We start from the raw sequence: 14,276 nt of genomic DNA, 5'->3' as shown, positions 1-14,276 counted from the left end.
GCACAAAAGTGTGAGTCAGTACTAAGGACTTTCTGAAGAGGTGGCTGGCAGTGGGTGATGGGAACCTAAGAGCTGCTGGTGCCCTGAGGCCCAAGAGGGCCCAGGCCCCTAGGCCTCACTCACAGGAGAGGTGGGCACTGCTGCCTGAGGCCAGAGCTCCAGAGCAGGGCAGGACCAGGAACTGGGCCCCCAGGTGCCAAGCACCCTTCCCAGCAAGAGGATGGTGGCAGACGAGGGCTGAGCTGAGTTGGCATGAAGCAGGTGGGTGGGTACTTGCTTTTTCTAATTAGAGTTGGCAGAGAGAGTGGCTCAGAGCCAGATCCTGGTACAGGGTCTGGGAGGTGAGGAGGGAGCACTGAGGACACAGGTCCCCTCACCCCGAGCTTGGGAGGCAGATTCGGGGGAGCAGATCGGGGGACTCGGTGCCAGGCACAGGAAGGGCCAGGGAGATGGATGCTGATTGGCTGCCCCCGGAATTCCCATCTCTCTGTCCCCACCCCCACCCCCTTAGAACCTGTCCTGCCCCACCGACAGAAGAGACCTCTCCCTCCTCTGGTCAGGAGTGACAACACTTAAAACAGGGGGACAAGGGCCAACGGCCAAAACCACACGCCTGGCACTAGGTCACTGTCCTCAGAAGCTTCCAGGAAAGGCACTCTCTAGAGCGTAGGTGAGCTCCCCCCTCAAGAGCTCGTAACTCTTAGCACCCGTCCCCTCTGAGAGCAGCCCACACGGGACACACTTAGGATCCTGCTGGACTTCAAGCCCAACTGGTAGACCCCATGAGGCCTGGCTGCTCCCAGGCTCAGTTAATGGAGGCAAGGAGTGGAGGTGAGGGAGGTGACCATCCCCATTCTGCCCTACTGGTCAGAGCACGCCTGGGACATCACGTTCAGAGCCCGGCCCCCGTGTGGAGAGAGCAGCCTAGACGGAGTTGGGTCAGCGTCGCCAGCCTGTGGAAGGGAGCCCAGGCAGGTCATCCCAGTGGATCCTGGGGCTGGTGGGCCGCTGGAGCCCTGTTTTAGGTCCTGGGGTGGGGGAGGATGGGCGTAGAAGAGACAGAGGGGAAGGAGCTTGTTTTGTGGCCCAGGAGCAGATGAGGAAGCCGAGACGCTGAGGAGTCCACGGCAAGGTCAGACACTGGCTTCCCCTGACTGCTGCGCTGGCCAGCATGGGAGGTCAGAGACAAGGGACTGCTGTGAGAGAAGCCTGGGGGCCGGAATGCCCCACAATGGTCTGCTGTGAGCAGAACCCGTTGTAGTCATGGTACACGGCTCCACCAGAGCAGGGCACGTGTGCTGCGGTCACCTGGTGGCTGAGATGGCCCGGCCTGTGTCTTCCGGCCCTGAGGTGCCGATTGTCTCCTGTGTGGCTGGAGCTCGTTTTTAGGGTGGGTCAGACAGGACTGAGAGAAAGGACTCCCTTCCCCCTCCGCAAGCGAGTGGGCGCAGGACAGCTCTTGCCAGCCCGGAGAGGCTCCGTGAGCCACCCGCCCATCCTCGCCACTCTCAGGGGTGACCACACCTCAGCAACAGACTTGTCCTGCAGGCCCAGGGTGAAAGCCCCTTCCGTGTCTCAGGGAGGGTTAGTGACCGACCTCCTCACTGCAGGCTGCTCGCCCCAATATCCCTTCCCCAAACAGAGATGGAGAATTTAGGTTTTCTGTGCTTTTATAGGCTGTTTGAGCCAGAACTATTTCAGAAATATTTTGCACCCGGACTGCAGAGGTTACAAGCCCCTTAGACGTCTGCAGGTCGTTTAATTAGCAGTCTCACCTCTTAACACAGCCAAGAACCAGGATGTAAGCGAAAACCAGAGCTTCATACAAAATGTGTGGGACCCTTTACCCACATTTGAGCCTCTCGGTTCCTCTCCGGGAACCTGCCTGCTTTTATTTCCCCAAGGGCTAGCATTTTAGCTACAGGGTTCCGGGTTTTGAAACACTAACCCAAGCGCAGACTGAACTCCGGCAGCGTCACTCCCTCATCACGGCGCTGGCTGCTGGCCCGGGGCTCTCAGAGGCTCCTGAAGGGACAGGGCTCTGCAGCACGGTGGCCTGGGGCCATTCAGGGCCAGGTGGCGCTGCCCCACTCTTGGGGTCTCAGCTGCACCCAGTAATTGCTGTTTCCAGCTACCCCCCGTCACTGAGCACAGGCCAAGAACAGGTACAGTTATGTTTAAAGAGGCCTCAAATATGTAACTGATTTTAGATTCCCATCAAAATCAGTTAAAATGTTTGGATTCGAGGGTTGGAGAGATAAATTTCAATTATCTGGCCAACTGACTCGTGTGAAACATCTGAGTCCCCAGCTCAGTTTACCACAGGCCGCCTGGGACCCCGCTTACAGCAAGATTGATGAGACACTGTGAGTCAGACTTGTCAACTCCAGGTCTTAAATCGGCTCTTTTTCCACAAGTATGCTTGGGATAGATGCTGTGTTAGTTTCCTATTGCTGCTGTTAACAAGTTACCACAAGCTTAGTGCCTTCAAGTAACACAAATGTATTATCTCCTGTAGGTCAGAAATTTGACTTGGGGCTCACTGGGCTAAAGCCAAGGTGTCAGCACAGGCTGCGTTCTTTCTGGAAGCTCTAGGAATGAATCCATTGCCTTGCCTTTTCTACTGCTACAGGCCACCCACATTCCTTCACTGGTGGCCGCTTCGTCCATCTTCAAAGCCCGCAGCCCTGCATCTCTGACCCTGCTTCCGTCACCACACCTCTTTCTCTGACCTCCCTCTTCCACCTCTAAGGATCCTTATGACCACATTGGGCCCACCCAGATAATCCAGGGTAATCTCCCATCTCAAGCTCCTTAATTTAATCACATCTGCAAAGTCTTTTTTACCACGTAGAGTCACAGGGGATTAAGCCATGGACGTTTTAGGGGGCTGTTATTCTGCTGACCGCAGATGGTTCAAACATGGGCTGGGAAGAACCTTCCAGGTCATCTGGCTGCTGCGAGCTCCACTGAGACAGAACCCACATCTGCTCTCTTCACTGGCTTTATCCCCGGGACCACCAATCTCCCAGCACAGGGCTGGAAGTGTGGGAGCGCTGGATGCTGCCCGAAACCCCGCCCCCGCCCCTTCGGTGGGCTTCCGGCGGCCCCTGCAGTCTCCCCAGCGCCCATTGCTCCCCCAGGCAGTCAGTGCACTTCAGCTCACTCCCTCTGCTTTCCAGTCAGCACCCCCAGTGTCTTCCCACAGCCCTGAGAGGCAGCTGTCCCCACTTTACAGACGAAGAAGTGAGGCCCTGAAAAGGGAAGAGACACGGCCCAGGCCACGCCATCAGTGAGCAGTAGTCCGGGCCAAGGTTCAAGGCCTGTGGACTCACTCCCAAGTCCAGGGCCCTAAGTCAGAAGAGCAGGCCCGAGGCTCAGGATAAAGCTCAGATTTGTAGGCTCAGCGTCCATTCCAGGTGGAATCTTCCCTCCTGAAAGCAGACTCACAGCCAGCCCATTTGAAGGGTCCCCCTAAGCCCAGGAAAGCAGAGGTACCTGTGCTCGAGGCCCAGTGACCACAGCAATAGTTAACCTTTAGTCCCAGCTCCCTCTGGGGCTTGCATTGTCCGCAGTCCCACCTCCCAGCCACCTAGGGGGTTGGTGCTAAAGTAATTCCCATTTTACTGGTGAAGAAACTGAGGCACAGAAAGGTAGCTAGGAACTCCTCTCCCTGCACTCCCACAGCTGGCACCTCCCCATCTCCCTGCCCCTCTGCACCCCTGGGCAGGGAGCCCAGGTTCCCCTTCCATTGAATGGGTACAGCGCCATCATACGTTCCCTGGCTGGCCTCAGACGACGGGGGTGTGCGCGGAAGGATGGCTGGGGCCTGGCACACACACAAGACAGTACTCGGTAAGGGAGTTGTTGAGAGAGTTCCAGGATGGGGGCCAGAGGGGCTGGAGACCTGGAAGGCAAGGGGAGACAGGCAGAGTGCGGCAATGACGGTAGCAATGGCTGACATGTGGGGGGCACAGACCGAACCCCATGCTGTCCCCAGCCTCGTATAACCACACAGCCACCCTGAGAGGTCACTTCTCTTGACACTCACACTCCTTCTCCCCAGCTCCCGGCTACTCTGTCCACTCAGGGGTCACCCGCCCACCACTTTTTTTCTGCAGCCACCATCTCTAGGGTCCCTGGGTTTCTCCTAACTTCACCAACCTGTGTCCCAGGCCACCTCGTCCAACCCCTAATTCCAGACCCACACATTCAGTCACCGCCTGGAAGCCACCCTCCACCTGTCCCTCAGGCCCCGTACACGCAGCCTGTCCCAGGCTTCCTGCATCGGTGAGTCATGTCACCTGCCACCCTATACCCAGGTGCCATCTTGCACAGTTCTACCTGGCAAAGGTTTATCCAGACCTAACTGGACCTTCCCTGCCACCTCCATCCCAACTGCTCTCCCCTGTCCACCAGCACCCTGTTTTGTCACAAGTCTGGGACCCCCTGACTAGGGACAGAGGTCAAGTTTGTGCCAGTTCTGATGGCCCCTGGGGACACAGTGCAGGGCCTTGCACAGAGCAGGAGCACAGGAAAAGCTGGTTGGCTCAGAGCAGGAACGAAGGCTTCCTGGAGGAGGTGCCCAGGGATGAGTAGGGCCTCACTGCTCACTCTTCACGCAGGCAGGTGTCTGGGGAGGAAAGGGCGGGACCTGGAGCCTGGATGAGCCTGGCAATGGGAAGGGCAGATCTGAGGCAAGGGGGGTGACGACACAGGGCAGTTCCCCAGGTCAGGCTCAGCAGGAAAGCCAGCTGGAGGGAAATGGCGGGTGAACCTTGCAGCCCGGGAAAGGCACCTTCTCCTCCAGCCACAGCCTCCCTGCTAACAGGGCTGAGCCCCAGGCACTGAGCTCGTGTTCAGTAAGAACCGGGGTGGTCAGACTTCAGCCCTGTCACTGAACTGATCCCACGTGCGGCTGGTCTCTGGTCAGCTGGGGTCCCCGGCTGAGGCTCTGAGCCCCTGTCCTCAGTTTAGTCACACACACGTCCTCAGTCTCTCTCACACACACGCACCATGGGCTGGTGGAAGGAGGTGGGACCTGGTGACAGCTGTGTCGGGGGGTCGAACTTGGGGGAGAGGGAGGGTGCCAGGCAGGGCTTATCAGAGAAAAGAAGAGGAGGCAGGGCACTGGCTGGCCCCGGGTGGGGGGACCAAGGCTCGGAGAGGATGGGACTCACCCACAGCCCCCCTGTGAGTTGGGCAGAACCAGGGATCCTGGCACCTGGGCCCTGGCACTCTGGGGACCAAGTCTGGCTAGAGGGAGTAGTCCAGACCCTGTCCTGAGGAGACCCAGAGCAGCCAGCTGTAAGTCCCTTGGCTTCCTTTGGAGCCTGAGGCCTTAGAGCTTTCCCCTCCATCTGGGCCTCAGACGAAATTTGAGTCTGATTCTAGCCGGTCTGTAGGCTCATCTCAAAGTGTGAAAGCCGTGGGAGACTTCACTTCCACAGGCAGCTGACACACAGCACACTTCTGAATGCCACTTTCCCAGCCCCCAGAAATGAGAGTGGGGCAAGGGCAGGGTCCGGGAGTGGTGGGTGTGGGCACGCACTCCCCGAGACCCTGAGGGCGGCTTCTGTGAGGTGGGACTGCAGGTGGAGGGGGTCCCTGCAGCTGTGTGGGCAGTGGGCTCAGAGCGCACCTACCGGGAAGCGTGGTCTGGGGCACACCTGAGCCCTCTGCACTCCTTCCGGGTCTGAACCTCATGTACGAGGCCGCCCCACCCCGTCCGCCGGTCCCCTCTCTGTCCTGCTGTAACTCCTTCCTTCCGGATTTGGTCCACGTGGGTCCCCAGTCCCTTCAGGGATGTGACCTCAGTGTCCCTGGCTGCCTGATCGCCCCTCCCCATGCCCACTTCCTGATGTTTTTACTGGTCAGCGTGGCCCCCCTGCCCAGCCACACTCAGGAGGGCCCTGGAGTGGTAATACTGATTGTCCCCCAGAGCCACGAATGGAAGGCACCCCAAAAAGGCCAAGGCACCTCTTCTTTTCTCAGTACAGTTTTCAGAGGAGCCCCAGAGTATAGAAACAGATGACAGTGACCAAGCGCCTCGGTACCCCTGCCCACTGGTTCCCGTCCCACCCACCTGGGTAGGGCCTGCCCCTCAAGCCCACGCTTGCCTCCATGTGGGGGTCTGTAGCTGGCTCCAGCCAAGGGCAGGCCAGGTGGCAGCCGCTGACTACTGACCAGCGCGTAGCCAGAGCTCAGGGCTTTCCGTGGCGGGGTTCCCTGGTCTGTCCCGAGGAAGTTGGGGCGGTTTGGGGTTGCTCAGCCGGGCTGCGTCTTTGTCTTAAGAGCTGTGTGCTTGTCCTCAGAGCAGGGACGCTTGATGGGAGTCGCGCTAACAGTGGCTCCCCTTCCTGGTTTGTGTTCCCGGCCCAGGCTCTGGAGCCAGACCTGGGCTCTGCGCCCCCATCGCCGCACTGACGTCTCGGAGCCTCGGCTTCCTCTTTTGCAGAAACAGGGTTGTAGTCTCTACTCTGAAGCAGGCTGGTGAGACCCTTGGCGTGCGGCACCTGGCCGTGCGTGTGGCACGCGCCAGGTGCCCGGTCACATCCCATTCTTCCCCTGGCCGTTAGCATTTTACTGCCAGCAAGGAATACAGCCTCGAGATGGCGAGGCCCAGGCGGTGAGGCGGGAAGCCCAGGGCCTGCCTGGCCTTGGTCAGGTCGTAGGTGGGCTGATGCAGTCCGAAGGGGGACCTGGAGAACGAGAAGGGTGAATAAGCACCTCTCAGAGGCCAGCCAGGTGCCCAGAATCTGGACCCTTCCAGGAGGCCCGCCCAGATCACAGACTGGAACTGTGGAAAGAAAGGGCAGATGCAGACCCCAAGGGCCAGCTTCGCTCTGCCCTGCCCCCGGCCCTGGCCCCAAGAAGTCACGGGGGGGAGGCGTGGGGGGCACACACCAGTGCTGAAGGCCCCACCCGGAAGCAGGGGGGTTTGTGCCCGGGGGCTGGGCCCTGCCTTCCTCAGCCGCAGGCTGTCCTCTCGCCTGTCCTTCCCCCTGTCCCGTGTCCCTGGGGCAGCCATCAGGAACCTGGAACGAGGCTTCCCCTCTGTTGAGCAGCCTTGGGGCTCACTGTTTGTGTGCCTGGACATATTCAGTGTTCCCAGGACCTGCAAGGGTGCTGTTCAGCGTTTCGGATGAGGAAACTGAGGCCCAGGGAGGTGAGTGGCTGGCCCAGCTCCACACCATCCTGCTCTACCCCCGCAGCGCACCGCACTCCCTCCAGGGCAGGGGGGCTGGTGACGGGCCTGTCTCCCCACACCTTGCCCAGGGCTGGCACTCGGAGAGTGTTGGCTGCTGTTGGTGGGCGTTCTGGGGAGAAGGGTCTAACACCCAAACCTCCCCGCTCACACACCGCTGGAGGGGCGGCGTAGCACCAAGCAAAGGTCACCGGCCAGGTGACCTTTCTCAGGCTGCTTCAGCTCCCCAAGCCTCCTGCACCTTCTGTGGAACGGGTATACGATGCTGTGCCCTCGCTCCTGAGGATGGCCTCACGGGAGAGGCCGCCTGCAGCCCCCCGTCTGCCCTCAGCACCCCTCCACTTAACTGTCAGAGTAAAGGCAAGAGGCAGAGGCCAGGGATGAGGCTTGCTGCCGTGACCCTGCTCTGCCGCCTGCTTCAGTATAAAACCTCCGCGTCCTTCTGGGCCATTCGAGGTTCCCTCAAAGCGTACAAAGAAACCTCCCCCCAGGGTCTGCTCGCCTCTCCCCTGCCCTCAGCCCCTGCAGCTCTCGCCACAGACCGCAGGGCACCGTCCTCAGGTCCGGGAGGTTCTGCTCTCCGGCACTAGTGTGAAAACAGCCCTCACCGGGCCGTGTGCTCCAAGGCCAGGCCAGCCCCTCGAGGACGGTGAGATGAAGTGGCCTCAGGCGGAGGGCGGGGCTGGGTGCCAGGTGGGGCCTGGCGAGGCCTCCTTTCCTACTTGCCCTCACGCTCAGGCTTGGGAGCCCCCTGCTCGTCGGGCCGCAGTCCTGGCCTCCACGACCGCCTGCCCCCAGCCACCTCCTCCCCCCAGGACCTCCACACGCACTGTCACCATCACAGCGGCCACCAGCGTGCACCCCAGGGCCCAGCTCCGCTCAGAGGCCCAGGCGCTCTGGGTCGGCTTTGTCCAGCACCATGGGTTAGAGCGCCCCCCACAGGTGGTGCTCTGGAGTGGACGCGACCGAGGCGGAGCAGGGGCTTCTGGGCAGACGTGGAGAGGCGGGGACCCAGAGGCAGGGTGGATAGGAGCAGGGCGTGGGCACGCGGCAGGCGGGCATGAGGCCCGCTCCCACTCCTGGCCGGGTGGCCGCGGAAGCCGCTTCTGTCAGCCTGAGTCTCCTCACTTTGCAGAGGGACCCCATGAGGAAGATCAGCCTCACTGTGGGGCTCGGTGAGGGACACAAGCCTGCTGACAGTGTGCATGACGGGTTGCAGGGTGCCCCAGAGGTCAGGGGGGCCAGCATGTAGAGACTGGGCAGCCGGGAGACCAGGGCCACTGTGTAAGGGCCTTGCCGGGGAGCGTGGCCTTTATCCCAAAGTGATGGGAATCCTAGAAGGCTCAGGAATCAACTGAGGGGAAAGGGTCAGAGGTCAGGGAGTCCATGGCTGGGCCGGGAGAGCCGGTAGCCAACCCCTCTTCACAGCGGGCTCCAGGTGATCCTGGCGGCAGAAAGACAGGTGGACCAGCCCCGACTGAGGCCTGACAGATCTCGGCAGGGGCTTTGGGCTACTCCGGCCACCAGGGTGACGCCATCAAGGGGCAGGGCAGACCCTGGGCTCGCAGGGTCTCTGTAGGTCGCTGTCCCCACACCTGGCCCACCGCTCAGAGCCTCTGGGGACGGGGCCAGAAACCTGCGCGGTCGACAGGCTGCAGGTGGAAGACCCTTTGCCCAAAGTCCCACAGCTTGTCGGGAGCTGAGGGTGGCACTCGGGCCTCTGGACCCGCGGCTCACCGCACGCGGCTCACCTTGGCGCCCCTGTGGTCAGCGTGTCGTGCTATTTGCAGATGGCCTCCGAGGCCTGAGCTCCCTCCCACCCCCTCGCCCTTCAGTCCAGCCCGCCTCCACCTCAACGTCGCCTTCCGGTGCCCGTGACTGTGGCTGCTGCTGGTAGGCTCGTGGTCCCCTGTGCTGTCGGGGTCATCTCCGACACTGTCCCCCACCAGGCCCGGCAGGGGACAGGGGCTCAGTCACCTCGCTTCCTCTCATTCTTCACGGGGCCTCCAGAGTCCTGTTCTTTCATCTGCTGATTCAGAGGAAATCAGGCCCCTCGCCATGCCGGTCCTGCACTGGGTGCTGGGCGCTGGGGTCACCTGGAGAGTGAGTAGTCACTGGGGGAGATCACCGCCCAGATGGAAGCCCAGGGCCTGGGAGAGCCGGGGGCGGGGGGCCAGGAGAGCTCGGGAGGGGCCTCCTGAGTCGTGACAAAGGCGGGAGGCTGGGCCCTGGCAGCCACCCTGCTCGGGGCGGGGGGCTGGGGGGTGGGCTGAGGGCTGGGGGGTGAGCCCAGGCTCCTGCGAGAAAGGCAAGGCAGGGCCCTCTTCTGTCTCCCCTGATAAACCACTAACCCCCGAGGCCTGGGTCGGTGTCGGGTTCATCTCCAGCTCCTCTCTCAAGGCCACCCAGCACCAAAGGAGTCGATCCCAGACTGTTGGTTGGACAGAGGAGGGAACCGCCCGCTGCCCCGCTAGGCTGAGACCTCCAGAGACCAGGGACTGGGTGTAAGGCACGTCTGCCCAGCGCAGAGCAGGGGTCAGGTGAATCGGCAGCTGACTTTGGGTACTGAGGCTCCACAGGCGGAGGTTCTAAGGGTGGCACCAGGGGTGAGCGTGCGGTCACAACCATGACAGTTCACCGAGCACCGTCACGTGCGCACCTTGTCTGGGCCTCGCAAGGACCAGGTGGCAGATGTTACATCTCCACGACATGCAGCCAGAAGCTCAGGCTCTGAGACGTGAAGGGACCTGCCCGAGCTTGCGGGGCCAGCATTCCGAGCGGTGTTTTCTGCCCCTGTAGCTCCTGTGTCAGCCACTACACTGTGACTGAGACTGTCCTTCAGGCCGGACCTTGCCCCAGACCTAGGGTGGTGCAAGCACCCAGCGCCAGCTCAAGGGACGTCCTGCTGCCGTCCGAGCCCTGGCCGGGCTGCACGGCAGGTCCAGCTGGGTGGCTGCCCGTGCCACCGCTCCCCTCCCCCCACGACCCCGCCCGGCATCTGCTCCACCTCTGTGCCCCGGGCGTGTCACAGGTCTTGGCCCAAAGTGGACCTCCCCCAGGGAAAGACTAAAGACTAGCCTTTTAACACACTGGGGTTTTCCCATCTGCTGAAAAGGGGCTCGCTCCCAAGCCCCTTCCCACTTCAGTCCCCCGACACCATGCCCGCCTTCCCCCCTTCGCCAGCCCAGCCTTGTGGGTGAGAGTTCTCCCCTCTCGCTGGGTGAGGGGGCCCGTGGGCGCACCTCGCTGCCCCCTCAGGCCACTGGCTCTGCTGCCCCACTGCAGGCCGCCCCCGAGGATCCCCCCGGAGGCCTGGCTCACTCAACAGCCTGGAGTCTCGCAGTCTTGGGCTCCAGTACTGGCTTCTCCCAATGGCTGTGTGACCCGTGCGCTCGCCCGGGGCCCTGCCCTTAGAAGGGCCCACAGTTGGCTGAGTGCTCGGCTGTCTGTCGGAAAATTCTTAACAATTTTTGAACAAGGGCCCTTCATTTTTATTTCACTCTGGGTCCCACAAATCATGTAGCTAATCCTGCCTAGAAAAAGGTCCTTTACTTCTCTGAGCCTCAGTTTCTCCACCTGCAAAGGGCCCTGCCCCTGGGGCTCTGTGAGGCCCGGGGAGGTTAGGGGATGAGAAGGTGCGTTGTCAGCTGCACAGGGCTGCGCCCTGGGAGGTGTCCTTCCCCTTGTTTCTCCAGGTGGAGAGGAGAGGCCTTTAGAAAGAGGCGTCTTGGAGAGGCAGGTCCAGGGAGAGACCGGAGGGTTCACAGGGTCCGAAAAGAAAGTCTTCAGATCCCTGGAACGGCGCTCTGGGGTTTGGCTTTGCCCCCCTCACCTAGACTCCAGCTTCCCTTGGCAGTGTGCGCCTCTGGCTGAGGCGTGGCCTCACGGGGCAGGCCTGCAGAACCAGATCTGCCCTCAGACCGCAGCTCCTCTGGCCCTTGGAAGGGGGTGGGAGCTGGGTGAGACCCGGAGGAGACCGCCGCTGCTGCAGCCCCGCTCACATTTGCTGTTTGCATTTGGGGTGACCCAGTGGTCAAGGAAGAGGACAGGACCGTCTGGTTTCTGAACCTGAGCAGCAGTGGCTTAGCAGCAGGCCTGGGTGGCCTCTGGTCTTGGGGACAGAGAGGCACTTGGGGACAGGGGGCCGGGGGGAGTGACCCAGGCAAGGAGCGTCCTCAGCAGCACCCAGGAGCCTCTGCGTGGAAACGCCTGGGGACGGAGCTCTCAGTCCCACCCGGGCCAGCCTGCTCTGTGTTGTAGATGTCAGTCCCCAGCCCCCGTCTTGGCCCAAAGGACCGGCGAGACTTTGCTGTCACCTTTTCCGCATGTCTCCTGCTTTACAGCGCACACGTACTAACCTCAGAACAATACAGCCGAGGTGGGCTCGGCAGAAACGAGCCACGCGCACCATAGCGGGGGCACCGGGAGCAGGTGCAGGAGGCTGCCCACCGCCCCGCCAAGGACAGGCTGGTGGCCGGCGGCTCGCTCTGCTCTCCCCCGCCCCGCCCGGGACAGGGCCTGGCAGGGGAGGCCCAGGGTGCAGGTTGGCTCTTAGCGTTACCACGTGAGCCCGAAGGTACTGGCTGCGCAGAGTGAGGCAGTGGTCTGGAGGAGAGGGACCACTGGGGAGTCGGTGCAGGTCACATCAGAGGACACTGGGGGCCTGGCCCAGAACAGCAGCAGTAAGAACCGGCCCAGAATCCGATGTTAAGGAAGTGGCAAGACCAGGCCCTGGGCCCCGGGCAGGGTGGGGGAAGGCGCCTCCTAGGATGCATCCTTGGGGCAGCTGGAGTAGCGTTCGTGGAGGCGGGGAGCATTGGGCGGGAGCTGGAGAGCCGAGTACGCGCTTGGCTGTGCAGACCCCGGCTGGGACTGGCTGGGATGGAGATCTGAGCCTGTCGGGGGGTTGGAGTACACCCATCGGGTCCCACCAGCCCTGCCCCTAACCAGCCACGCTGCTCTGCGCCGATTCCCAGTGTTCTGCACCTGGGAGGCGAGGGCGCAGGAGGCGTCCACAGAGCTGCTGTGAGCGTGGGGAGCCCAGTGCAGCGATGCCTGTGGGATGGGCTGGTCAGCACCCAGGGGAGCCCAAAGAGCCTCTTGTACCAAACATTGTCTAGGGTAACACAGGAGACTGAAAGGGTGCTCGGTACAGGGGACAGACCTGCCCTGAGGGCGCAGAGAGCGGGTGACCATCCAGGCTTGACCCCAGCCCCAGCTCGGCCTCCTCCTCCTACCCAGAGGGCGCGTGCAGCCAGCAGGTCTCCAGGGCCCCGGTCACTCGGGAGGCCCGAGATTCCGAGTCCCATCAGGGCCTCCAGAGACGGGAAGGGCCTGCAAGCCCCCTGGAGCCTGGTTGGCCGGGTCCATTTCTCAGGGACACAGCCCCCAGTGCCCACGCCACATGCCACCTCCACCACCGTGGAGAGGCCCAGTGGTCATCCCGCTGTTGCCAAGTAAGGCCACCCAGCTGTGCCCCAGCCCCAGCTCTCGGCACATTCTGCTGCCCGCCCCCCGCTCTCGGGCGTCCCCCCCGCCTCTCCAAGGCCTGAGCCTTAACTACCTGCACCTGGAAAACAGGCAGGTTCCCTGCCCCCCTCTCAGAGAGGGGCTCTCCCGCATAAAAGGCTGGAAAGGCACTTGGGGGTACCTTGGCTCTGGATTTGAGCACAGGGGGCGGGATTTCCCTCTCTGATTGTAACCTCAGGGTAGGAAGCTAACGTTTGTTGAGCAGCTACTCCAGGCTGGGCGCTGGACCAGACGCTGTCGAGTGTGCGGTTTCTTTGATCCTCACCTCAGCCCTGGGAGGGAAGGCTTGCCGTCCTCACCTGCCAGGTGTAGGTGCTGAGGTTGAGCCCCGAGGGGCGGACTCGCTGGGTCACTCAGTGAGTGACAGAGCCAGAGTCACACCCTGGCCTCCCCACCTCCACTGCCCCAGTAGACAGGCGGCGGGGGAGACTAGAGGGCCTGCGCAGGCGTGTGTGGGTCAGAGCTTGGCCCACGCGCACGTCGAGGCCAGCCGTCATGCGCACACGGCGGGCGGGGGCCTCCTTTCTGCGTCTGGAGGCTCGTCGTGGAGGTCTCTGCGCTGACCTTGAACCATGAGCAGGCAGGAGGCCTCCCAGCCACTGGGCAACATGCCCCACAGCAGGCAGACAGAAGCTGGAGGGCTAGAGCATGGGGAGACACGCTGAAAGCCTGGGAAGAGGCAGGGGCGAGGAGACCGGCCTTGCGGTAGCAGTTACAGCTTGTCCTACCGTGGTGAAGACTTCAACCTCGAGAATAAGGGCAGCGGCCCCGTGCAGCAGGCAGCCCCTGAGTTCAGGATGTTAAGGACAACCGCCATCGTGGTCACCCCACAGAATCACACACACACACACACACACACACACACACACGCAGAGGGAAAGTCCAGTTTCCTCCTCTCCCTGCTCTGCCCACCCCCTACAAGTTGAAGTTCAAAGGAAAGACATTTGCAGCAGAGACTCCTGGCAACTGGGGGTATATATTCATTTAGTCATCACTCCTGTGTTCATCCCCAAACTCCTCCCAGAGAAAACGGAATGCAGCTTGCAGGAATGCAGACACCACAGAAGGACAGACAGAACGAACGGGGTAGGGGGAGAGTTGTGGGGAGAGACCCGCTGGGGCCAGGCAGCCAGGGGCAGCCACGGTAGACAGGCAGGGGATGTCAGGTGATAAGAGGTGGGGGCCCTTGGCGCTTCCCTTCCTGGCAGCAAAGGGGAGAGGGAAGTTCCCACAACATCAAAGCACGCCAGATGCTCAGGAAGAAACCCAGGTTGAAAGGCTCAGAGGCCCCGGAACTAGGCTCCTCCACGTGCCCCGGTGACCCGGGTGTGCCAGCCCCTTCTCCGGGCCTGGGGAGGATCATTCTCACCGCACGATGAGCTCAGTGACCTTAGTTACGCCCCAGCCACTCCAGCCCTTTGAATTTGCGAGAGAAAAAAAAAAAGCACTAGACTAGCTTCAAGTGGACAAAAAACAGACGCCTTTGGTTTATCGTTCAGTGAGAACAGATGTTGGGCTGAGAGCCTCATCAAGGTGATGG

General features: G+C 61.8%; 1 protein-coding gene across 1 annotated transcript in view; it reads left to right on the top strand.

The window, feature by feature from the left end:
- Nucleotides 1–14,276, top strand: part of SCUBE1 (signal peptide, CUB domain and EGF like domain containing 1) — a 133,549-nt gene that overhangs the window by 79,789 nt on the left and 39,484 nt on the right. The window lies entirely within an intron of this gene.

The sequence above is a fragment of the Balaenoptera musculus genome, chromosome 10 (assembly GCF_009873245.2).
Source record: "Balaenoptera musculus isolate JJ_BM4_2016_0621 chromosome 10, mBalMus1.pri.v3, whole genome shotgun sequence".
Classification (NCBI taxonomy): Eukaryota; Metazoa; Chordata; class Mammalia; order Artiodactyla; family Balaenopteridae; genus Balaenoptera; species Balaenoptera musculus.
Note: the sequence above shows the minus strand (reverse complement) of the source record. Positions and strands in the feature narration are given on the sequence as shown.